Here is a 25,039-nt window from a genome sequence, read left to right on the forward strand (position 1 = left end):
AGCCCTGGTACCAGAAAGGACACGGACCCTGGGCCTGAGTGTGGTTGCATCTCTGACGCCATCACCTTTCCCTTGAAACCTGGGGTTGGACTTGCTCTCGGGCCCGTCCAGCTCCCGTGTTCTAAGATTCCCATGCCTGAGGTCACGAGGTCTGCCTCTGTGCAGGGAGCACTGAAAGCAGACCAGGGGCAGGGCTGGGGTTGGCCACCGGTTCTGTGCTCAGGACAGCAAAGGGAAGGTGCAGCCTGAGCAAAGAGCGGGTGGTGGAGGGAATGCCGTGTCATCTGATCCACGGCTGATTAAGCCTTTGACAGTGCGCTCTGGGAACATGTCCGCGAAGGACGTCACTGAGGTGGGGGAAGAATGCCGTCTGTTGTCTGGGCCCAGGACACAAAGGCCTATCTGTGCGCACGTGGGCACTCCCGATCCAGGCTGGATCAGCTGCTCTTGTTTCCTCCTTCGCCATCACAATACAAGTACAGAGTTACAGTCTGCCCTTCCACCCCACCCCAGGAGAGCTGGGCAGTGGGACCTCTGCCCACTGGGTGCCCGCTGAGCACGGCCAGTGACACCAGCCTCCCGGCCCAGTTGGCTGCTGGCAAGTCTAGAATTTCAATAGCCTGCTTCTCCCTGCCCTCATTTACTGCCCTCTCTCGTCTTCTCTTTCTCTCACCTTCCCCGGCACACGTGTGAGTGGCAGATCCAGGGTGATCTGGACCCAGTTGATTGCCGGGGGAGCCAAGCCCGGACACTTGACAGATAACCAGCTGGGCAGTGGCCAGCCGTGGCGCAGCGGAACACTTTCCTTGGGCGCTGGAGTGGCAGCTGCCCTGGTCCCCCGCCCTTATCCATAGGGGACTGGGCTAGGAGCATTCTCTCCCAGATGGAGTCCCCTGGCAATACTCAGCGGAGAGCCCGTGCAGCATCAGAGTCAGAAAGCCTGGGATGTGAACGTTGTCTCCAACGCTCTGGCTTGCACTAGCATAGGCAACGCCCTTAAGCCCTGTGAGTCTTAGTTTCCTCATTTATGTAAAATGAGGACCATAGTTCTTACCCCATGGGTTGTTGAGAACCTTCCATGGGCATCAAGCAGTGCTTAGAACAGGGTGGACTTATTAACAAGCATGGACACACACACACACACACACACACACACACACACACACACACACACACACACACACACACACACACACACACACACATTGATTTCCTTAGAAGGAATGAGAATCCTCAGGGAAAATACACCCACAGAATGAAGAGGTCTCTTCCCTTTACTGCCATATAATCTACAAGTCCTTTATTGCCCACAGTGGAGTTGGCACTTCACACAATCCAGCCCATCGCTGTCAGAGAGAACAACTGGCATTTGCATAGAAGACACACAGATTGCATGTCGCACGTGTGTGAGAGGAACAGAGTTTCCTAGGCTGTATTGTTGTTGGTGATTGAGGAGAGCCAGTGGCCCTTGTGTTGCAGGGACTAGCCTGTACCGCCGCTGCCTGGAGTTGTTTTGGTTGTTTTTATTTATCTCCCTTTTCCCCACCTCTCCTTTCAAATTATACCCTTTGGCCTGCAAATGAGTCCTTCCTTGTTCTTCTGTGTGAGTTTCTGGAGGCAACCCTGCTTTTTTTCCCTCTGAGGTTGACTTGTCCTGTCAGGCTGCCAGCCTGAGGATGAAGCAATGAGAGCAGGTCAGGAAAGCAGAGCCCAGCCCCAGGCTGGAGCCGCCCCCAGGCCCACCTGTCGCCCCTGGGGCTGCAGTCTCCTGGGACAGGAGGCTGGGGCAGGAAGGTATGGGACCAGCCAAGGTTCTTGCTTTATTCTCCCAGATCTCGTTTTGTGGTTTTGGGAAAGGGGTATCTTTTCTTAGGGGTCTGAGATTTTCTGCTTGGGTGATATGATTCCTCCCATCATTCTGAGGGCTGGTCCCAGGACTCTGGAACTCCCCCTTTTACTGTCCCCCCAGGGCTCTGTCTCCGATGCTCTCCTACCCCTAGGTGCCCCTCCAAGCTCCTGTGCTCAGGGCCATATCACAAAACAATACCATCCAATATGGCTTGGGCCTCCTTTATGTGGGTCAAGCCACACAGGCTTTCTGGAAACATGGCCTGTTTTCTGACCTGGTAGTATCCATGGAATGGATATTTCAGAGGGGTGTTTTGGGCCATTGTTAGTGCAGGTCCTCTGAGAAGCAGAGGGCAAGATGGGATTAAATTGCAAGGATTGTAGCAGGGGAAATGCCTTTGTGAAATAAATAGATAGTAAGTCAGATAAGGCTGGAGGGCCATCAGACGCTGCATGCCTGACCCCAAGTGAAGGAGAGAGAGAAAGAAGATTGAGTGGAAAAATCCTGGACAACCTTACAGTCTAAGGAAGGTTCAGCAAGGCCATCAGCAGGTCCTTGGGCCAAAGTCAGCTGTCAGAGGAGTCTGGGTGTCCCAGGATTGGGTCTGCCTTAGTATTCCCAATGTGCTCAGTCACTGCCAGGGAGCAGCCCATGAGAAAAGTGATTTGGTGCAAATGTAGCTGTTGGCTCCAAATGTACCACTGGGGCCCTTGGTTAATTATGCTCTAATAGTTGGAAGTCTACAAGCTATATTCTTAGGGTCAGTCATAAACATACCTCTTCAGATCGCTGCATGGCACTGAGTCTTTGGAAATGGCCAGGTCCTTCCCAGGAGCTCCACATCAGGTGTATGTGAGTGTCAAACTCACGTTTTAGGGTCACCAGCCTATTCAGCGGTCTCACAGATACCAAACACACAGCACGAATGACTATCAAAGTGCAGCCTGTTGACTACTTATAGCAGAATCATCAGGAATATTTGTTTAAGGCACAGATCTCTGGACTTCACTCAGACCTACCCAAACACATCTCTGAGGGATGGCCTAGGAATTGGCATTTAACCAACAACATATGCCAATACACGCATGTGATTCCTGTGCCTTCTAAATTTTGAAAATCACTTCTAATGCCAAAAACTCAGCCTCTGTGCACTGGTGCTGAATCGAGTCTCAGAGACAGAGTTTTGGATGAAGTAGAGAAGAATAGCTTTATTGCTTTGCCAGGCAAAGGTGGACACAGCAGGCTCCTGCCCTCAAAAACTGTGTGTCCCACCCAGAAGGATTTGCTAAGGAGTTTTATAGCAATGGTTCAAGGGTGGGGTTGCTGATAAGAGAGTGTGCAGGGCCTGCACTCCTTTAATCTGGTTTCAGGTAATCTCTTGATGAGCTTCTCTGGTTCCTTTTAATCTGTCTTCAGATGGTCTTTTCTGGAATGAAGAACGCTGACATCTTCCATTTATTGGGGGTTTTAGTTCTACAAAGAGCTCAAAAGACACCCTTATATGTATCCCTTGAGGTGGAACCAGGACGCTGCCCCAAGGCTGCACTATTGTTTCTTGACTGCTCCTCCCTTGTCTCGGCATTCTCTACCTTCCCTGATTAGCAACTGTTTGAATCTGCCCTCTGGGACTCAGGGAAGTTCACGGAGACTGGGGTCTATTCCCTACAAACAAGAAAGTGGGACAGAAAGGCTTCCGTGCCCAGGAGCCCCACAGGGTCCTGCTGTTTCACTTCCTCACACCATGAGTAGGTGACTGACTCCAGGTCCCCCATTTCCTGGTCAGTTCCAATTTTAAATACGTTGTACTAATTCTCTAAGAATGCATCTACATACCAGAACTTGAGTCTCAGTGTCTGGATTAGAAACGATGTGTGAGGACCACAGACTTCTGAACCGATGGGAGCTCTGGGAGACCTGTGCTTTCTGGCCTAGCCAAGCACAGGTGCCTATACATCACCTTTCCCAAAACAATATACCAGGTGTAGAATTTCTTGGGACCTCCAAGTTAGGAATTTCAGTTTCTTGCTTTCTCTCTCTACACACCATATAGCACTACATCTTTTCAATCTTGGGATTGTCTCCTCCTTATAAGGATATTGGCATTCTAAATCTCCAGAGAGGTGTCTTCTAAATTCTCCATGGAAAGGTGTACTTTGGAGACCCTTCCTTTTATCACTCTTACACCCACTGACTGTCAGGGTCCATGAGCTGGGCTTCCATGTGTTTTCCCCACCTGTCACCTGCCCTTCCCTTCTTCCACCAGCACCAGCTAGTTACTCAAGCCTCAGAGATCTCTTGTCTTATCCATGCTTTATCTGCAGCACTCCTGGAGGGTCAAAGTGCATTCTGCAGCCCCACTTCTTGCAGCTGTGAGCACCTGGGAACACTTATGCCTTTGTTGGTTTCCTTTTCTCTGCCCTCCTTGACCTTAGATGTTCTTTCTTGTCTTTAGGTTCATTCAGCCAAGTTGCTTGGCCCTGCCCTGTTCCCAGCTAAACCCAGCCCACTCATTCTCTGGATGAATATTTGTAGAAGGATAAACTCTAAAAAGCAGTCCAATTGTTATAAAACCCAATAATACTCAGTGCTAGCGATGGTACTGAAAATCTGGTCTCCTTGTGTCTGGTTGTGGTAGATACTGTTATAATTCCTTAGGAATATACTTTGGCAATACACATGAAGTATGAAGAGACCTAAGGGTGTTTATACTCTTTGATTTGGGAATCTAACTTTTGGGAATTTAGGTAAAGAAAATAAACCTAAATGGGAAATTTTTTCACATAAAGGAAAATGCAGAAATTTATAATAAGGAAGAACTGAAAATAATAACAATGACTCATATTCATTAAGTGCTTCTTATGTACTAGGCACCATTAAATTCTTTATATTTATTATTTTATCGAATCCTCACCATATCTATAGAAGATAGGAACAACTATGATCTGGTAAGAACTGCAATTACCTCCACATAACTTCTGTAATTTCCTCCAGATACCTAGTAAAAGGGAGGTGTACTGTAGTTTGGACCCTGGCCTGAGACTGCCCTATAGCTAGGTTCATTCCCTTACATTTGGACATGACCATTTCCTGCCCCTCCTTCTCTTCAGGAATTAGAATACAACATGGTAAGTGTCATCACATACCCAATTAATTACACGAATCACTAAGAAGAAAGTTCTCCCTCTTCTCCTTATACAGTTGGATTTATGAATCTGAGAAGACTTTAAATGAATTGGCTTAACTTGAATAAATGGGGGAGGGCATCATTTTAGATCTAGTCCCTCATTTAAACCCTCAAGATCTTCTGGACCCTGATCCTTTCATTTAATATAGCAACTCTCTCAAGTTTTGTTTTTTTTTAAACTACAGATCCTATGACACACTCTCTAAGTCTCCATTCCAGATGTTGATTAGCTTAGGGCCAGGTGGGCAGTGCCAAGAGACCCTCTCTAGTTTAAGATAATCATGCCAAAACTCATCCACTCCAACCTTTAAAAAACAAATCTTAAATTACTTATAAACTCCTTATATATAAAGCCACAAATTGAGCTTTTAACAACCATCTGTTAGCTCCAAACCATGATCTGAGTACTGGATCTGTTCTTTGGTGGCAAACTGCTTCAATTTCCTCACCTCAAATAAGACTGGTCATTCCAACGTCATAGCATTGCTGTGAAGATGATGGAGAAATGGGTAACAGTGCCTCCTGCAGTACTTCAGTACACATTCATTCATTCAAGCCAGCTTCTCCTCCTTCTTCATTCATTCAACATGTTGGGAATGTGGACAGAGAGCTGAACCAGTCCTGAGCCCTGCCCACCCCGTGGGGAGCTACTGGTTACTGTGGAAACCTCAGCAGGGAAAAAGAGCCCAGATTTGAGCACTTGCAGCACCTGATTTTTCTATCAAAAAAGGCAGGTTCCATTATACCCTGCAGGTCAAGGAGGGAGGCATGGGTGAGAGATAAAGGAAGTGGTGAAGAAAGAAGTGCTATCCTGATGAAGAGAATATCTTGTCCTGTATGGTGATTTTTGGTTTTGAGTTAGTCAAAAACTTTTTTTTTTTTGGTAGGGATGGGAAAATGATCTTTATTGAATATGTGTACTTCAAAGGCAAGGAGTGTTTTATAATTCAAATTAATAGTCCTTTTTAGGAGTAATTACTGCCCATGGAGACTTAGAACATGCTGAGATCACAATCTCTTCAGCAGTTACATTTTTTGAAAAAAGGAGTGGGTTGTTTCCTAAAGGAAGGTGCTGTTGTACCCATGTAGGTAAATTCTTCTTCCAGTGGTACCCCCTCCTTCCCCCCTTCTTGCCACCAACACCCCTGACTTATACTTATTGCCCTTGAAGTGGTTGGAGGGACAGGAACAAAGCAGAATCCCTAGAGGTGGTGTCTTAAGGAAATGCCAGAATCACTCATTCACTCAACAAAGACCTTGAAGGTAGACACTTTTCTTTGTCTTAGAGAGCTTTGTCTTTGTCTTAATGAACAAGACCACCTATATCCTTGCACTCACTAGGAGCCCACCTTCTGGTGGGAAGAGGCCGACAACAAACACATGATAAAGAGGATGATTTCAGAAGGTCAAAAATGCCATGAAGAGGATAAAATGAGGATTTGATGGATTAAATAATGTGTTCAAGGTCATGTATTAGTAGGGGAAAAAGTCAGGACACAACATCATACTTATCTGTACCAAAATTCACGTTCCTGATTCTGTGTTACACAGGCTGTCCTGCATAGCTAGTCCTTCCATCACAACTGAATGAGGATTAGAGCTCACCTTTGCATAGCATTTTATCCTCTTCCAAGCTATTTCTAGCACATCACCTCATTTCACCTTGGGACATTATTATTTCCAGCTTCTCCTCTGAGGCCTGCCACGAATGCAAAGGAAAATGGCAGGAGCAGATCCTCTAGCAGGGGAGCCAATTAAGCTTCCCGCAAATGTAGAACAGTGAAATTCCCATGACGTGTAGGACCAAGAAAAGCCTTGAGTTGGCCATGTGTAGAGCAAACCCTTGTGGACCAGAATTTAAATAGGAGAAGACCTTTCCTTTCTCCTCCTGCGACTCACAGAAATTAGATCTTATGCAGTCTCCTCAATGTTGAAAGAAGGTGCTGCTCTTGTCCCTTTGCGCGGCCCGTTCCGCCTCGGCTCCCGTGGCTTTTCGGCTGACGTGTCTGCTGTTGGTCGGCTGCTTGGCGAGTAGAGCCGAGATGGCGGACGCTTGGAAAGAGATTAGGCGGTTGGCGGCTGACTTCCAGCGGGCGCAGTTCGCAGAGGCCACGCAGAGGTTGTCAGAGCGGAATTGCATTGAGATTGTGAATAAATTGATTGCTCAGAAACAGCTAGAAGTAGTTCACACACTTGATGGGAAGGAATATATTACTCCAGCCCAAATTAGTAAAGAAATGAGAGATGAGCTACATGTTCGAGGTGGTTGAGTAAACATTGTTGATCTGCAACAGATTCCTCATATAAGTGATATCATACGATAATTGACTTTCTCTGTCTGACATACTCCACTTAATGTGATAATCTCTAGGTCCGTCCATGTTGCTGCAGATGGCATTATTTCATTCTTTTTTATGGCTGAGTACTATTCCATTGTACATATGTAGCACATCTTTATCCATTCCTCTGTTGATGGTCATTTAGGTTGCTTCCAACTTAATTGGAAGCAATTTACCTATTGTAAATAGTGCTGCAATGAACATTGCCGTGCATGTATCTTTTTGAAGTATAGTATTCTCCGGATGTATGCCTAGGAGTGGGATTGCTGGATCATATGCCAACTCTATTTTTAGTTTTTTAAGGAACCTCCGTACGGTTCTCCATAGTGGTTGTACCAATATACATTCCCACCAACAGTGTAGGAGGGTGCCCTTTTCTCCATAGCCTCTCCTGCATATATTGTTTGTAGACTTCTTGATGATGGCCATTCTGACCCGTGTTAGGTGATACCTGATTGTAGTTTTGATTTGCATTCTCTAATAATTAGTGATGTTGAGCATATTTTCATGTTGTTTTGGCCATCTGTATGTTGATGGAGAAATGTCTGTTTAGATCTTCTGCCCATTTTTTGATTGGGTTGTTTTTTTGATATTGAGTTACATGAGCTGTTTGTATATTTTGGAGATTAATCCCTTGTCACCCACTTCATTTGCAAATATTTTCTCCCATTCTGTGGATTGCCTTTTCGTTTTGTTTATGGTTTCCTTTGCTGTGCAAAACTTTTAAGTTTAGTTAGGTGCCATATGTTTATTTTTGTTTTTATTTTCATTACTCTAGGAGGTGGATCCATAAAGATATTGCTGAGAGGGAGACACAAGAGGGAGGGGATATGGGGATATATGTATATATATAGCTGATTCACTTTGTTATACAGCAGAAACTAACACACCATTGTAAAGCAATTATACTCCAATAAAGATGTTAAAAAAAAAAAAAAAAGAAAAAGAAGGTGCTAATGGGAAGTTTGGGCAGAGGTTCTCAGGTGCTGTGGGAACAGGAGACAATGGCAGACATGCTCCATTTTTCCCTGCATCTCCAGGGAATTACACCTTCCACTCTCAGTGGAGCTGTGCTTATTCCTTCAAGCTCCCAGTCTTAGCAATAAGGTCAGCAGTTGACTGTTTACAAAGTACATTGACATGCTTGATCTTGATTGAGGTTCACACGAACCCTACTGGGTGGGTTCTAATATTCTTCTTAATTACAAAGGAGGAAACTGAGGACCAGAGAAGGCAACTGATTCAGTGTGTTTCTGTGGGGTTTGCAGGTGAGGTGGGCCTTGAGACTTCTTTTTTTTTTTTTTTTTTAATTTTTATTTATTTATTTATTTTATTTTTGGCTGTGTTGGGTCTTCGTTTCTGTGCGAGGGCTTTCTCTAGTTGCGGCAAGCGGGGGCCACTCTTCATCGCGGTGCGTGGGCCTCTCACTATCGCGGCCTCTCTTGTTGCGGAGCACAGACTCCAGACGCGCAGGCTCAGTAGTTGTGGCTCACGGGCCCAGTTGCTCCGCGGCATGTGAGATCTTCCCAGACCAGGGCTCGAACCCGTGTCCCCTGCATTGGCAGGCAGATTCTCAACTACTGCGCCGCCAGGGAAGCCCCCTTGAGACTTCTGATGCCACTGGCTCCACTGTGCTGCCACTTGCTTTGGTGAAGGCTTTGGAAGGAACTCTTTCTAAAATGTATTACATACTTGCCTGCCTTTTGAAGCAGAGGATGCTGGGGGTGGGGAATGTGTGCTGTGGTGTAACATTTTCTTGATGAATAAAGGTACCTTGGTGAGCACATGTCTTTCTGTTCCGCTCAGCAATGGACCTGTTTTATCAGTTTTTCTCACTCTGCCTTTTGATGTCACTGGTCCTGCTCATTGCAGTCCTTGTCTTCTTTTTTGTATTTTGAAGCTTCCAATCAGAAGTCAAGCTTATTACAAGTTGCTGTAGGCAAATCTAGTAGGAGTGTAAGCTGATATAACCCTCCTGAGGGACAATTATGCAATGAGTTAAAGAAGCTTTTAAAATGTTCATAATTTTTGATTCTTTCTAGAAATGTAGCCTAAGAAAATATTCAGGAATGTGCAAAAATATTTCTGTACAAGATTATTTATCATGGGGGCTTCCCTGGTGGCGCAGTGTTTGAGAATCTGCCTGCCAATGCAGGGGACATGGGTTCGAGCCCTGGTCTGGGAAGATCCCACATGCCGCGGAGCAACTGGGCCCGTGAGCCACAATTACTGAGCCTGCGCATCTGGAGCCTGTGCTCGGCAAGGAGGGGCCAGCGATAGTGAGAGGCCCGCGCACCGCGATGAAGAGTGGCCCCCGCTTGCCACAACTAGAGACAGCCCTTGCACAGAAATGAAGACCCAACACAGCCATACATACATACATACATACATACATACATAAAAAGAATGTAAGCAGACAAGAATAGCATTAAAAAAAAAAAAAAAGATTATTTATCATGGAATTCCCTGGTGGTCCAGTGGTTAGGCCTCAGTGCTTTCACTGTGGAGGGCCCCGGGTTCGATCCCTGGTCAGGGAACAAGATCCCACAAGCTGCATGGGGCGTCCAAAAAAAAAAAAAAGATTATTTATCGTGACATCATTTTATAAATTTACAAATTGAAAGTAGTTGATAGAAGGAACAATTGGGCATTAATGAAATAAAATACATTAAGTCCATGTGATAGACTATTATACGTACAAGCCATTGAAATTGCAAAAAATTATCTCATGGCATTATGATATAGTCATAACATGTTACGCAGGTTGTAAAACAACTTGTACGTTGTGATGACAATCTTGAAAAAAGTAATAAGCATAAATAGAAAAATAGCAGGAGAATATATATCAACATTTCTCAGGAGTTACTTACTTCTGGGTGTGGGTTATAGATGGGTTTTTTATTTCTTTATGATTTTCTTATTTTCTACATTGAACACGTGTTGTTTTTAAAATAAAACACTTAAATTCTATTTCCGCCTGAAATATTGGCTCCATGTTAAATATCCAGGAGGCTCTGAGTAAGGGCCAGGCTTGTGGATATGATATTAGACATGACCACAATTTCTTAAGACAGAGAAAATATTTCTGCTGATTTCTGAATTGTGGGCTGTGTTCTGAAGGTTTCAGGAAAGCTGTTATGGAAAAAGAAATACTCTCTTCCTTAAGCATTTTCATCTTACTGAGGAGAAAAGACCACATCAAAGCATGAGAGAACAGGAAAAAAGGAGGGCATGTCTGTGTGAGTCCAACAGTGATGAGGAGGCAAGATGCCGCCAGTGGGCGGCTGGGCCTTGAAGGGCAGTCAGAAAGCCAGGGGGAGGCAGGAAGGGGTGAGCAGACAGCCTAGGTGGGAAGAGGTGTTTCCTTCTGCTTCTGCCCTAGATATCCAAGCCGCCTGTTGTAACTCTGCTCAGACCAGTGAACCCTGTACAGCTGTGTCCTTGGTTGTGAGACCATCTGTGACAAACCTGACCTGGGTGGGCGTGCTATCGGGGCCCCCTGCAGGAGAGCACGGCCCTGCCTAGCACCAGCTGGGAGGGCACCTGTCCACCTGCCCACTGCCCTTCACGAATCTGGGTTATACCTGCCAAAGCAGTTGGCACTCTACTTGTGCTGTTGGCTGAGCTGCCCAGTGCCAGCCAGGGCAAGAGCGTGGGTGGTGCACGAGGTATGGGCGGAGGCGGAGGCCTCAGATGCTGAGGCATCTGACATCAGGATGAGAGCTGCAAATCCCTGCGTGGCTCTTTATTCCCGATAATAGACTCGGGTTACGGGCAACATGCTCATTGGAATACTAAGTGCATGTGGGAGGCATGAGCCCCAGGCTACCGCCCCATACCTGCCTCCCCCGCCCAATACACTTACATTCAGGCCCTGTACTCCTCACCACCGAGCATCCCTTAGATTGATGTGTCAATGGAATGCAGCCCCTCTCCCCTCCCGCACCCCCCCCCCCGGCTGGTTCTGCAGCCGAGCTCAGAGGAGCCATCCTTGTGAGGCCCAATCTTGTCTGATGGGCTCCTGGCAGCTCCATCTTCTGCAGTGAGTCAGCCAGACGGTAGGGCCTTCACTGCTCTGAGAATCTACAGAGTCAAGATAAACCTTTTTTTCCTGGATGAGTTGGGGAGGCGCACACTCATTCTGTCCACCCACCCCAGCTTCCTCAGCTTCCCAAGAAGGTTGGGGCAGGTGAGCTGATGGACCCCACGCTTACCTCAACCTACATAAGCCACTAAGAGAACTGTGGTCAGGTTTAACTGCCAGTAGTAGTTGTTAAAGTTGGTGTATTTTGTAGTAACCCGGGAAACACCTTCTAAGAAAATGAGATGCTTTTATTCATTCATTTTTTTCAACAAATATTCATTCATTCAACAGGTATTTATTCATTTTAGTTGCTAGGAGAAATGGAGATGAATAATAAAAGATTCAGCCATTTCACATCTTGGTATCTACCCAAGATAATTGAAAACACACATCCATACAAAAACTTGTATGTGAGTGTTCACAGCAGCCTTATTCACCATAGCCCAAAAGTTGTAACAAACCAAATGTCCTACATGTGTTGAATGTACAGATAAAATGAGGTATATCCATAATGGAATAGTATTGGAATACTATAGTATTCCAATAGTATGGAATAAAAAAGGAATGAAGTACTGATAATACTACAGAATGGATGAACCTTGAAGATATTATGCTAAGTGAAAGAATGAGACAAAATGTCTCACTCATTGCATGATTCCGTTTACATGTGATGCCCAGACAGGCAAATCTCTATAGATTTCTATAGACAGAAAGTAGATTAGTGGTTGCCTAGGGTTGAAGAGGTAATAGGAAGGGCAGGAAGGTGATGGCTAAGGGGAGCAGAATTTCTTTTAGGGGGTGATAAAATGTTCTAAACTTACTCATGGTGCAGAGGTGAATGGGGTTCTACCTCTAGGAACCCAGCTCCAGATTGGGGGTGGGGAGGGGGGAGGTAGTAGGGGCATCACTCAGTTGGCTGGGCTCTGACTTTACTGTTCCCTTTGGTGGTCCAGGGGGTGGCCTGACTCCAAGCAGGCTCATTGCAGTGGCTGCTAGACCACAACAAAACCTTAGTTCCTGAAGACGAAGGCTAAAGCTTAAGGTCAGACCACACACAGGGCAACGATTCCTCTAATTGCTAGAAAACCAGGCTACAATAGGCATTCGTTCCTCCCTCTGCAGAGTCCTTGAAGTATGGGACTAGAGGCAAGGACAGATGATGTGACCTGATAGGATATCCCTCTGCTTCACAGCTACCCAGAGTCCACAGTGCTGCAGCAACATCTGGGCCCCCATCTCAACCCAGCCCCAGCCTCCCTTTTTCCAGCACTGTAATTCCAAGCAACTCACCCTTCCTCCAAACACCCCGTTATTTTCTGGTCTTCATCCCTTAGTTCATACTCTTTCCTCTGCCCTGATGCTCTTTCTCCATCATTCCCTGTTAAGACCCCACTCCTCCTTCAAGATGGGGACCAAATGCACCTTCCTCCACCTACCGTGTGTTCCTACGCTGTTTGCTTTCCTCCTGCCGTCAAGCATCAGAACATATCTCCCCCTCCTCTGTGACTCCCACCCAACCCCGTGATCCTCTGTGGCTGGGTGACAGTACCACCGCATCTGCCTGTCATGGACACTTCAGGAAGGTGATGCCAATTTGTATCCTCCCTGGTGCCCAATGCAATGTCTTGCCCATAGTATGCCTTCAGGAAACATCTGCTGGTATGGCATTTTTCTAACCGGATGGGCTGTGCTCTGCAGAAACTCAGCGTACAGGAATTTACTGTTAGCGAGTCTGACACTCAGAGAACTGATTTCACAGATGGAAACTGTATGCAGAATTTTCAGCTCCCTCAGACCATTTGTTAACTTAGGGCTATGTTCAGTGGTCACTTCTGCATCTCTGTATCTCCCTGTACCTTCCCTCAGATCAGCAAGTACATTGCAAAATGCCAGCAGCTTCTGCAGAGCACTCTGGGAACAGGGTTTGTGCAGTGCTGAGTGTTCTGTAAGAACTGGCGAGAGAGTTGCTAAAGCTGAGGGATGTTCAGTTCATTACGTTCTGTTCAGTTAAGCCATCACGGTATTTCTTCTTTAGACCTTTATGCTTTTCTGCCAAACATAAACATATTTCAACCATTTGCATCCATATTGGTGAATTGCAGAGAGTAACACAATGACTCTTTCAGCAGAAAACTGTTGTTTTTCCTCTGCGTGATTTTCAAAGATCTGTTGTCCTTTTGCACAGAATTTTATCATGTGTTGGTGCCAATTTGTTTTCCAGAGGAGCACATCTCCAAATTTATAATGAAAGGCAAGCAAAGTGGGACTTCACGGCCTTGGCTGGACACCAAGTGTTAGCTAATTTTTGTAGCAAGGAAGACAAAATAACAAGTCCCTGAATTGCAATTTGGGTTTCTCCTTCTGTTCCCAAACAAAATGGATTAAATAACAAACGCCTGCCTTAATCATACTTATTAGTTAATGAAAGTATGTCTGTATTTCAAAAGTATATTTTTGTTTTTTAGATCTTAAATGTCATCCTGGGATCGGCAAATCCTTGGGGGCTGTTACCTTTGATTAAGGCAGAGGACTCTGGTTAAATGAATTAACAGTTCATTTAACTTAATGGGCTGGAAGAGCAAACAGATAGCCAGTTTACTAATTTTTACTCTTTTTTTTTCTTTTTTAAAGCCACCTTTTTTAAAAAAAATTAATTAATTAATTTATTTTTGGCTGTGTTGGGTCTTCGTTTCTGTGCGAGGGCTTTCTCTAGTTGTGGCGAGCGGGGGTCACTCTTCATCGCAGTGCGCGGGCCTCTCACTGTCGTGGCCTCTCTTGTTGCGGAGCACAGGCTCCAGACGCGCAGGCTCAGTAGTTGTGGCTCGCGGGCCCAGTTGTTCCGCGGCATGTGGGATCTTCGCAGACCAGGGCTCGAACCCGTGTCCCCTGCATTGGCAGGCAGATTCTCAACCACTGTGCCACCAGGGAAGCCCTAATTTTTACTCTTTACGGTTGACATCAGCTGTCATTTAGCCTTTAGCCAGTACACAAAAATGACAGTATGTCCATTTTATAGAATGAAGGAGTAAGATTTATGCTTGAAACTATATATTTTATACTTACTTGATTACTTACAGACTCTGAAATAAGGAATGTCATTGTAACACAAACCCTGGGAATCATTTTGGAATATTATTTGCTTCTAAGAACAAACGAAGATATTAATTTACTTAATTTCTTATGTCAGGGTAGAAACTTTATATAGCCCTAGAGAACCCCTCCGTGCCCCCATCCCCTGGGCTTTCATGGTTGTTCTTGGTTGCTCAGGCCCCTCTGCATACTGTGGAGACTCTACCTTGCACACACACGTGCACACACATGCACACACACATGCACACAAACTCCTATTTATACACACAGAGTCTTTCCTGTTCTTCTCTCCCTTAACTAATTTCCTCTCTGAAGTGGTCTATTCTTTGTGAATTCTGATCTCTGCTTCAGCCTTCAAGAGTACTAATGGCCTAATTTATTTTGCATCTTCCAAGTCCCATACCATATTTGTTCAAATCTAAGATGTCATCGATTGCAAGATGCTCCATTAGTTTGTGTGCCGTTAAGAAAAAACAATCATACTTGCAAGACTCTAGAGATCTTAAGTTATGTCCTGATTTTAAAGATGTTTAAATATGGCACTATCTGAGCCTTAGACTCAATGATATATGGTAATTGAATTTTTTTTTTGGCCCTGTTGGGTCTTCGTTGCTGCACGTGGGCTTTCTATAGTTGCGTTGAGCAGAGGCTACTCTTTGTTGTGGTGCACGGGCTTCTCATTGCGGTGGCTTCTCTTGTTGCAGAGCACAGGCTCTAGGCGCACAGGCTTCAGTAGTTGTGGCTCGCGGGCTCTAGAGCACGGGCTCAGTAGTTGTGGTGCACAGGCTTAGCTGCTCCGCGGCATGTGGGATCGTCCCGGACGAGGGATCGAACCCGTGTCCCCTGCATTGGCAGGTGGATTCTTAACCGCTGTGCTACCAGGGAAGCCCCTGCTAATTGAATTTTGAAGGGAGCCTTCCTGAGGCAATGTCTTGGTGACTCCCATGGTGGAGTGTCAGGCTCCTTGGCAGATGGGGGGAGAAAGGTTGGAGTCAGTTGGTACTTTTGTTGCCCGCATGAATCACACCATGTAGTAAGCTGCCTGTCCCATGTACAGAGTGGCCATGAGTGAGAAGACCCGGTACATAACAACAAAAGAAAACATAAACCAAACTATGAAAATAAAGAGGTAGATCTGCCTGTAGGAAATTCACAGATATTCTGCTACATAAATCTCATTGATTGGAAGCAGCAGGGAAAGTCTGTCCATATGGAGTATTCTGAGAAGGGCCCACAGTAAATTTCTCTGCTTAGGCTTCAGACCTGAGTTCTTGTTTTTGCTTTGCTGCTCTCAGGGCCCCAGTGACCTAGGTCTGTGGTTTCCAAACTTCATCCTCATTTCTGGAGCCCCTCAGGTGAGGGGAAAGAAAAGGAACCTTGGACTTCAATCAGAACAGCTCCACTTTTACCTGACTTGGATATTAAATGCCATTATTTCCTACTTGAGAAAAAAAGAGTTCCTCTGATAAAAGCAAGTTTGAAAATGATTAAGAGAGATGAACCGTACACTCTCTTCTACTGCTAAAATTCTCAGATTTATTATTTCACTCCAAGAAGGTAGGTTATAGAGAAATACTAAAATCTCTCTCCTTGGATAATAGTACCAAGACAAGAACGCTGTCTTAATCAGTTTGGGCTGCTATAACAAAGTACCATAAACTGGGTGGTTTTATTTCTCACAGTTTTGGAGGCTGGAAGTTCGAGGTCAGGGTACCAGCATGGTCAGGTTCTGGTGAGACTTGCTGACTGCCATCTTCTCATACATTCACATGGCAGGAAGAGGATGAGGGATCTCTCTGGGATCTCTTTTATAAGAACACTAATCCCATTCATGAGGGCTCTACCTTCGTGGTCTAATAACCTCCCAAAGACCCCACCTCCAAATACCATCACATTGGAGCTTAGGATTTCAATATATGAATGGGGGGTGGGAGGGACACAAACATTCAGTCTATAAGAAGGACCAAGGGTAATTCCTGCAAAAATTGTACCAGCTTCTTTTTTCTCATTGTTCCTGCTGAGGCCTCCTTCCCCTATAAGTGACCCCTTGGGATCACTAAAGAAGTGGAATTGCTTAGTGTGTTAGTTTCCCATTGTTGCTGTAACAAATTACTGCAAATGTAATGGCTTAAAACAGTACAAATTGATTATTTTACCATTTTGTAGGCTGGAAATCTGACCCAGGCCTCATTGGGCTAAAAACAAGGTACCGGCAGGGCTGGATTCCTTTCAGGAGGCTCTATGGGAGAAGCCATTTGCTTACCTTTTCCAGTTTCTGAAGGCCATCTGTATTCCTGGGCTTGCAGCCCCTTCCTTCATCTTCAGAGCCAGCTATGGTGAATAGAGTACTTCTCACATTGCATCTTTCTGACCCTCTTCTGTAGTCATATCTCACTCTGACTCTCTTCTTCTGCCTCCCTATTCTACTTTAAAGGATCCTTGTGATTACATTAAGCCCAGTATAATTTTCATGTTTTTAGATCACCTAATTATCAACCTTAATTCCATCTGCAATCTTAATTCCCCTTTGCTATGTAATTAACATATTCACAGGTCCTAGGTATTAGCACACAGACATCTTTGGGGGCTATTATTCTGTCTACCATACCTAGAAACAGGTATCACAACGTGGCAGGTCATGGGAGAAAAGAGAAGTGACAAAAAAGAAGCTACAGAGACATAAATAAGCCTATTTTGATTTATGACTTATCCTCATATTATTTCTAGATAATGTTAACTGAAGAGGGACCTAGAGAGTAGTAAGTGAATATTTCATGTGGGATTCAGTCACAGGTTGGATTCCCCCAGATGATAGAGATTTCCATGCAGGATATTTATTAGGTAGCTCTCTTGGGATCAACCTTTGGAAGGGACGGGGAAGAGAGAAAGGTAGTTTGGGCAGTGAACGATGTTGGTCTACAAAGCAGTCTCAACAAAGGCCACAGCTGATCCCCTGGAGAACTCTGAAGCTGAGGTAAGGGTACCAGACCTTTATACCCACGTTGGGTGTGGACTGCCCTAGGAACAGGGTGTGACCTTGAAGAGGCCTCTCCCTCTGCAGAGAGACTTCCTAGAGAAGACTGACAGCCTAGGGCTATCTGCCAGCCACCCCCAGCAGCTAGGGGATAAATCCATCAGTTCTGGAGTGGTGCATTCTTCCCATGCAAAGCCATTTGGCAAGAATACTGAAAAAGCCCTTACAAACGTTCATACCCTCTGACCTAGTAATTCTACTCCTGTGTATATAACCTAAGGAAATTGGTCTAAATACTGAGAGGACTTTGTTCACAAGAACGTTTATCGCAAAATAATTCATAATGGTGTAACTCTGGAAACCACTTGAATGTTAAACGTTTGGAAAACGCTCAGGTAAATACTAGCATATGCACCCAATGAAAAAATATCCTGTCGTTAAAAATTATAGTTAGAAAGAGTCTGTAATAACATAACAAAAATATTTATGTTATAAAAGTGAAAACAAGCCTTGATTCACATTAGTAGGTGCATTATCACAGCTATGTAAAAATAAATCCATATACATAGAAATAGAATGAAGCGAAAATATATGCAAACGGCAACAGGGATTTGCTTAGTGGTAGAATTAGGTGAGCTCGTAAAATCATTTTATTGTTCTCAGTATTTTCCAAGATGTGATGACTGGAATGCTTCTGTGCTGCACTACGGTTTTAAGCCTGGTGCACAAGCGCAACAGAACTCTCCCGCCAGTCGGTTCCCAGCACGACTCCTGGAGCGGGTAGCAGATTCTCTAGGGGGAGGCGACCAAAGTCAAGTGGCGGCCGTGGGCGCAGGAGCCCTGGCGAGGGATCCGAGGGCCCAGAGCGGGGACGAAGGACCCTTTGCACTCCCCGCTGGCCGAGGCCGGGGTGGCTTTGGAGACCTAGGTCAGCGTTCCCGCGGCCATGGCCACGGCCACGGCCGGAGGAGCCGCCGCGAAGCTCCGGGCTCTGCGGCAGGACCCTCGGCGGCCGCCGTAGCGCGGAGCCGACCCCGCGCATCCCGAGCGTTGCTGTTGCTGCGCTGTCGGACCAACCCGGGCGACTCGGATGCATCCTTAGAGCCTCGGGACCTTGCTTTCCTCACCTGTACAATGGCTTCCGACCTCATGGGCCGTGTGAGGACTGAATGAGGTAATGCATATGCAGTAGTAAAGTGCTGTCACAGTGCCCAAGCCCGATGCGGGCAGCCAGCCTAAAGGGGAGCTTCCAGATGCACCCCTGTTAGGGACACTCCCGGCTCTAGCCAGGGGATAGTGTGGGCTCTCCAAAGAGATACCAAATCCCTTTACCCTAGAATAAGGATGATGCTTCTGGAGTGTGAAAAGGAATAAACGAGATTATAGCTAAAGGGGTTAGCCCCGTGGCTGATGCTAGAATAAATCATTTTCTCTGCTGCCACTGCCCCTTACAACTGGACGTCTGCAATAGCCTCCTGGTGATTCTCCTCATTTGTAAGCTGGAGTCAATAGGTGTGCTGTGAGAATTAAGTGAGAAAATACACGTACAGAACCTGCATTTAATTAGGCCTTAGGAAATGGTAGCAGTGCTTTTTTCACTACGCAAGCGGCACCATTGGAAACACCCACCCTTAGCAGCTGCTTCTCCTGAGTCGGGAGCTGGGGCAGAGAGAAGGCAAATGCTGTGAGAATTGAGAGAGCCAGAGGGGAGACAGCCGTGCCCAGGCAGCCAGCAGTGTGTCTGCTCTCTGCCCTGCCCTGCCTGCTGTTTGCATTTGCTGCACCCATCAGCTCCCACACCTGTTCTCTGAGGCAGGGAGCACGAGGCCAGCTTGTCCTGACTGAGCAGAGAGTGCAGCACACGCCCACGGCAGTATCCCTCAAAGTCAGCAGGCGAAGGTCCCATAAGCTCCAGGTCAGTGAGGCCCTCCAGGTTAACTTCTTGGAAACAGCTAGCTCAGGGGCCTGCCAAGGTCAGTCCCTCCTTTTCTGCAGTAAATCAGACTTTAGAGAGTACTGGAGAAAAGAAAGTTGGCATGCCTTTATTCCATTGTCCAAAGGAAAGACGTTTCACTTGCCTTTAAAGTGAATTGTAGTACCAGCTACTTTTATAGAACCCTTTCTCTCTGTAGTCTTTGTACTAAGTGCTCTGTAATCTCATTTAACTCTCATGACCACCCTCACAAGGTTCTATCCAGTTTACATATTGGAAAACGAAGACTCAGAGACTGAGAGACTTGTTGAAGGTCACAGCTAGCAAATAGCAGAGCCAGAATGTGAATTGGGCTGATTTATAGACAGTATGCTCTTAACAACTACACTACTCTAAATGTATACCCATATTCTCCACTTTAAATAAAATGCTTTCGGTATCTTCATTTTCGGGGCCTCTAATAAAGTCTTTTGCGGAACACATTTTCTAGATTCTCCTTCGCCCGCTGAAACCAGGCTTCCTTCACTAACCTTTTTATTCATCGTAAGCACATAATACCCGCATGCTGAATTGGTAAGCTCAGCACCGTGATTGAGCGCCCATGCTAAGCAGGGTTTGGTTAGGGAATTCAGCTGCAAACCACCGGCTGCCCAGCCAAGTCCTCAGAGCGAAATCCAGGCCCCTTGGCCCTGCAGTTGCAATGACACCGTGATATGGCCTCCCTGCGTCCTGCCTCAGAAGCCTCTCCATCCACCCGTTCAGTGAATGCACTTCCCCTTCCCCACCAGTTACTGGGACAAAATGTCCTATGCTTTCACCTTTATGTGGCTCCAGATGTTGGATTTAATTTAAAAAAAAATTCTGCAGCAGAAATGTGGTGGTGAGTCTGGGACGCGTGCGTATGTGTGTGCTCCTCTGTGTGTGAAGCCAGTCTCTCGGCAGCAGCTAAAAATGTGAAGCAGCCGATCTGTGCTGGGAATTGAGGACACCGTATGCTTGCATTTCTAGGTCTTCCTAAGGGTTATATAACTGCCCCCCGAAGCCAGGGGGCAGGAGCAGGGCCAGCCGTGGGAGATGTCTCCAAAGAGGAATGCTGAGGAAGGACTGACCTTGAGAAGATGGGGAGTTGGCCAAGCCCTGGAATGTTCCCAGCCTTGGGGCTTAAACAGAAACTGTATTCAGAGAGTGAGGGCTCTGTTGAGAACAAACCCTGTCTGTCTCCCTGCTTTGTCTTGGGGGCTTATCAAGGTGAACCCTTACCCTGTGGGGCACTGGATATTGAATTTAGAGCTGGGCACAGCTGCCAGAACAGGGCCCTGGTAATCCTCCCAGCCATCTCTAATTAGCAGGCTTCAGGGCATCTTAAGGGCCCGGCAGAAGTGAGATAAGAGCTCTGGCCTCATCTATTCACAGAAATGTTGGGGGAGGAGAGCTGTGGGAGGTAACACAGCTAATCAGCAAAGGCTTATCAAGGGCTCACTCTGTGGTCATCCTTCGGGGAGGGAGGTATCTGATTGGCCCCTTCCCCTTGGGGGCCTTGTAGAAAAAACTCTGTTTGCCACTCTCCCTGCCCACTATCTTACTTGACTAATGCTTATTTTTCAGGCCTCAGCTCAGAGGGCTGAGACCTAGAGCAGCGTTTTTCAATCTGTGGGTCATGACCCATTAGTCGCTTGTATAATCAATTTAGTGGGTCACACCCAGCATTAAAAGGAATAGCATAGACCATCCGAGCACATCAGATGTAATAAAGATACCTGTTGTTTCAGTTACGTGTATGAAATGAATTCTCATTGGTCATTTCAAAAAATTGAAAGCCTTTGGCTTAGAGGCTATATCTGTCCGTATCCTTCTCACTACAGGCATCAGAAACCCTGGCTCAAACTAGTTTGGACAAGAAGGATATTTATTATTTCACTTAGAAGGAAGTCCAAAGGTGGGGCAGGCCTCAGGATACAGGATCCACTTTGATTCAGGCTCCTCTATGCCACCAAGGATGGCAAGCCTTCACGAGGGGTTGGTTATCCTCAGGCTGGTAGCAACATGGCTACGGAAGCTTCATGTCACATCACGAGAACATCACGGAAAGCAGAGACTGGCTCTTGTGGCTCTGAAGAGTGAGGAAATCTGGCTGACTTCTCTAGCTCAGTGGGGAATTGTTCACAACCGTATTCCTAAATGTATCACTGGCAAGAAGTGTATGACTCCCATGAATAGAGAGACTGAGCAGGATATCACCCTGGAGCTGGAGATGGGAGGGAAGAGTGGCTACCTGATCAAAGTAGCGTTCTGACCACGGACCAGAGGACAGAGTGGGTGAAGATGCTTGCAATGTCGAAACCGATTTCTAGAATATACGAGAAATTGCTACACACCCAGGAAAAAAGAGAGCAACCCCAAGAGAAAAATGGGCAAAAGATATGAACATGCAATTTTCAGAAGAGGTAACACTAAAAGCTAAGAAACAGATGACAAAATATTCAAAATCATTGTTAATCACCAAAGAGATGAATTCAAATGAATTTTTATATACATTAGATTAACAATTAAAAAGCTGGGCAATTCCAGTTGTTGATGTGGGGACATGGGAACCCATACACGCTGCCTGTAGGAGTGTGGACCGGTGCAGCCATTCTGGAGGGCAGTCTGGTCTTCTTGGTCAAATTATGTAAATGCACGTACCACGTGACCAGCAATTCCACTCCCAGGCAAGTTCTCACAAAGGCCACTTTGTGAGAGGAGACACGTGTGAGGGTATTCCCTGCAGCTTTACTTGTGGTGGAGGGACGTTGTCCACAACCCCATGTCCATCACCGAGAGAAGGAAGAGGTCAAATGTGGGTGCACCAACAAGACCCTAGGCAGCAGTTAGAAGTGATGGATCAGAGGTACCCATGGAACATGCGTGGATCTTAAAAACAATGTATTTTGGGGAAAAAAAATCTACTTGGTGGCTATGAGTTTTTTAAAAGGTCATTTTCTGTTTGAGATGCATACTGAAGTATATCTGGATGAAATGACATGATGTCTGGAATTTGTCTTAAAATACTCCTCAAAGAAAAAAGTGAGCATGGAGCGGGGTAAAGAGATGAAACAAACTTGGCAAAATGTTGGTAGTTGTTCAAACTAGGTCATGGCTATGTGGAGCTTTGTTATATTATCTCTACTTTTGTGTATCTTAGAGATTTTTCATAATTAAAGTTTAAAACAACACACACAAATCAATACCCATGTTGTGGGAAGACACTGAAATAAAAAGATACACATTAAAATGGTACCTATAAGGCAGAAGAAAGGAATGGGAGCTGGAGATGGTGAATAAAAGGGAGAGGAAAATAGAGAAACTATTTGGTGTTCCATCAGGAAGGCCCAGAAAACTCAGGATGCCCCCAGGGGAGCCTGGGATGCATAAGGGCAAAAGGTGGGGGCGGCGGATGTATGTTTGCAGGCAAACAGCAGGATATGCACAGTGCCCATGTTGATTTCCTCACGGAGCCTCCCTCCAACCGCCAAGGCTTGGTTAGGCCCCTCCTGTGAGTTTCTGCAGCAAGGGGTCGGGTGGCAAGGGCGCAGGAGCGGGGAGGGGTCTTTTCTGGCACTTACTTCACAACATCTTAAGATCTGCTGACTGCATGGTCTTCCCCAGCAGACTGGGAGTTACAGGGTGTGGGGCTGTGTGTTGTGTTTTGCACAGTAGTGCATCCCTGGCACGTGGTACAGGGTCCACCACACCAGTGTACTCTACAACTTCCGTTTATTAAAAAAGAATAGCCAAGGCTTGTTGAGCATTGTCTCATTTTATGCTCACAAACAACGTTATGAAGTAGGAAATAGTACTTTCCCCATTTAGTCAACAAGGAAATGGAGGCTCAGAGAGGTTAAGAAACGTGTTCAAAGTCACACAGCTAAAGCTTGGCAGAGCAGGGTCCAGTTGGACCATCTGCCATTGGAACCAATACCCTCAATCACTGTACCATACTGCCTTGAGGGAGAGAGTGAGACCACTGGTGTTACAAGGAGAAGAAAGCACACCTGCAGCACTTTGCAAGCACCCGAAGACACTCCCAAACCGAGAGCTAAAGGTGGTGGTAAGGCTCTGGGGCACAGGCATGGTTGAGAAGGAAAGGGCCTGATTAGGGAGATGGGAAACCAAGGGAAAGAGCTTGCTGAAGACAGCGGTGGGAGACCAGCACGTGATTGCAATTGAACCCAAGAGCATCTTCTCGAAATTGCTGTGGGGCTGAGATGGTAGGCTGAGCCCAGCCCTCCCCCTTGGTGTGTCTCTTCCCTTCTAGGTGGTTCTTAATCAGCGCTTCTGAACTGGGGTTGGCTTTGCCTTCCAGGAGACATTTGGCGATACCTGGGGGGAGAGGGGGTGACTATTGGCATCTAGCGGGTAGAGGCCAGGGGTGCTGCTAAACATGCGATGGTGCACAGGGCAGAGGACAGTCCCCGCAAGCAAGAATGAACTGACCCAACATGTCAACAGCGCCAAGGTTGGGAAACCCTGCCCTGAACCTATCAATCACTCTTAACCTGTAAGGAAGTTCTGACCATTCACCCCCTCTGCTTCCTACAGTCCCCCTCTCTCAGCTTCCAGAAGCTCTAAATACAAGGACTTGGCCAAGACAGGGCTTGTCAAGAAAACCCCGAGTGCTGGCTGGGTCTAGGGAGCTTCACACGTTGGTGGCATTTCTTTTGATGGTTCGTTACAGCCCAGCGTCCGTGCACCGTGCTGCCTTCTCATGCTGATACTTGGGCCTAACAGTGAGCTGGTTAATGTTTAACAGCCGGCTCTCTGGGAAAACAAGCCATGGTTTGCAGCATTTGACGACTTCCATGGTGTAAATATTCTAGCCTCTGCCAATTTCAAGCTACTGATGTGAAGTCACCAGGCTTGCAAAATTCCCGAAAATGGATCAATCAAGTGAGCTGGTAGGAGCCAGCTCTCACACGCCACTGCTCAGTCCCACCTTCAGATCTTCCATTTTCTCTATTAAGCTACGCAAACACTGACCTACTGAACCAGTGGCTTAACAAATAAAAGTTTATTTCTCACTCATACTCTAACACGGGTATTCCTGATACAGCAGCTCAGGACCCAGGCTCCTTCTGTCTTGCGGCTACCTTCCTCTAGGGCAGTGGCTCTCAAACTTTAGTGTGCATCAGAATCAGCTGCAGAGGTGAAAACGTGATTCCCCACAGTTCTGACTCAGCAGGTCTAGGATGGGGCCTGAGGATGTGCATTTTCTTACAAGTTCCCAGGTGACGCTGATGCTGCCGGACAGGGTACACGTGCTGAGAACCACCGCTCTAGGGCAATACTTCTTAACCTTGGCTGCAGGGAGGGGTCACCCAACTCCTGATGGCTGGCTTCCACTTCCTGAGCTCCTGATTTAACGTGTCTAGGAGGCAGCCTGGTCCTGGAGATCATTAAAGCTCTCCAGGTAATTTCATTGTGCCGCCAAGGATGAGAACCACTGCTTTAGGGCCTTACTGTCACTTCCTCCATTCGCAGGTGGATGTGGAAAGAGAGGGAGGACTTTACGTGGAAGGGTTTACGGGCCAGGCCTGGAAGTGATCTATC

At 46.3% G+C, this 25,039-nt stretch overlaps 1 long non-coding RNA gene across 1 annotated transcript; it reads left to right on the plus strand.

Moving 5' to 3' along the window:
• The first annotated feature begins 14,394 nt into the window (after positions 1–14,394).
• Positions 14,395–24,510, plus strand: LOC309660296. The gene is made up of 2 exons (XR_014263321.1): positions 14,395–18,694; positions 20,462–24,510. It is a non-coding gene; the product is annotated as an uncharacterized lncRNA (long non-coding RNA).
• The last annotated feature ends 529 nt before the right edge of the window (positions 24,511–25,039 follow it).

This window comes from Balaenoptera physalus, assembly GCF_965194825.1.
Source record: "Balaenoptera physalus genome assembly, chromosome: 1".
Lineage (NCBI taxonomy): Eukaryota > Metazoa > Chordata > Mammalia > Artiodactyla > Balaenopteridae > Balaenoptera > Balaenoptera physalus.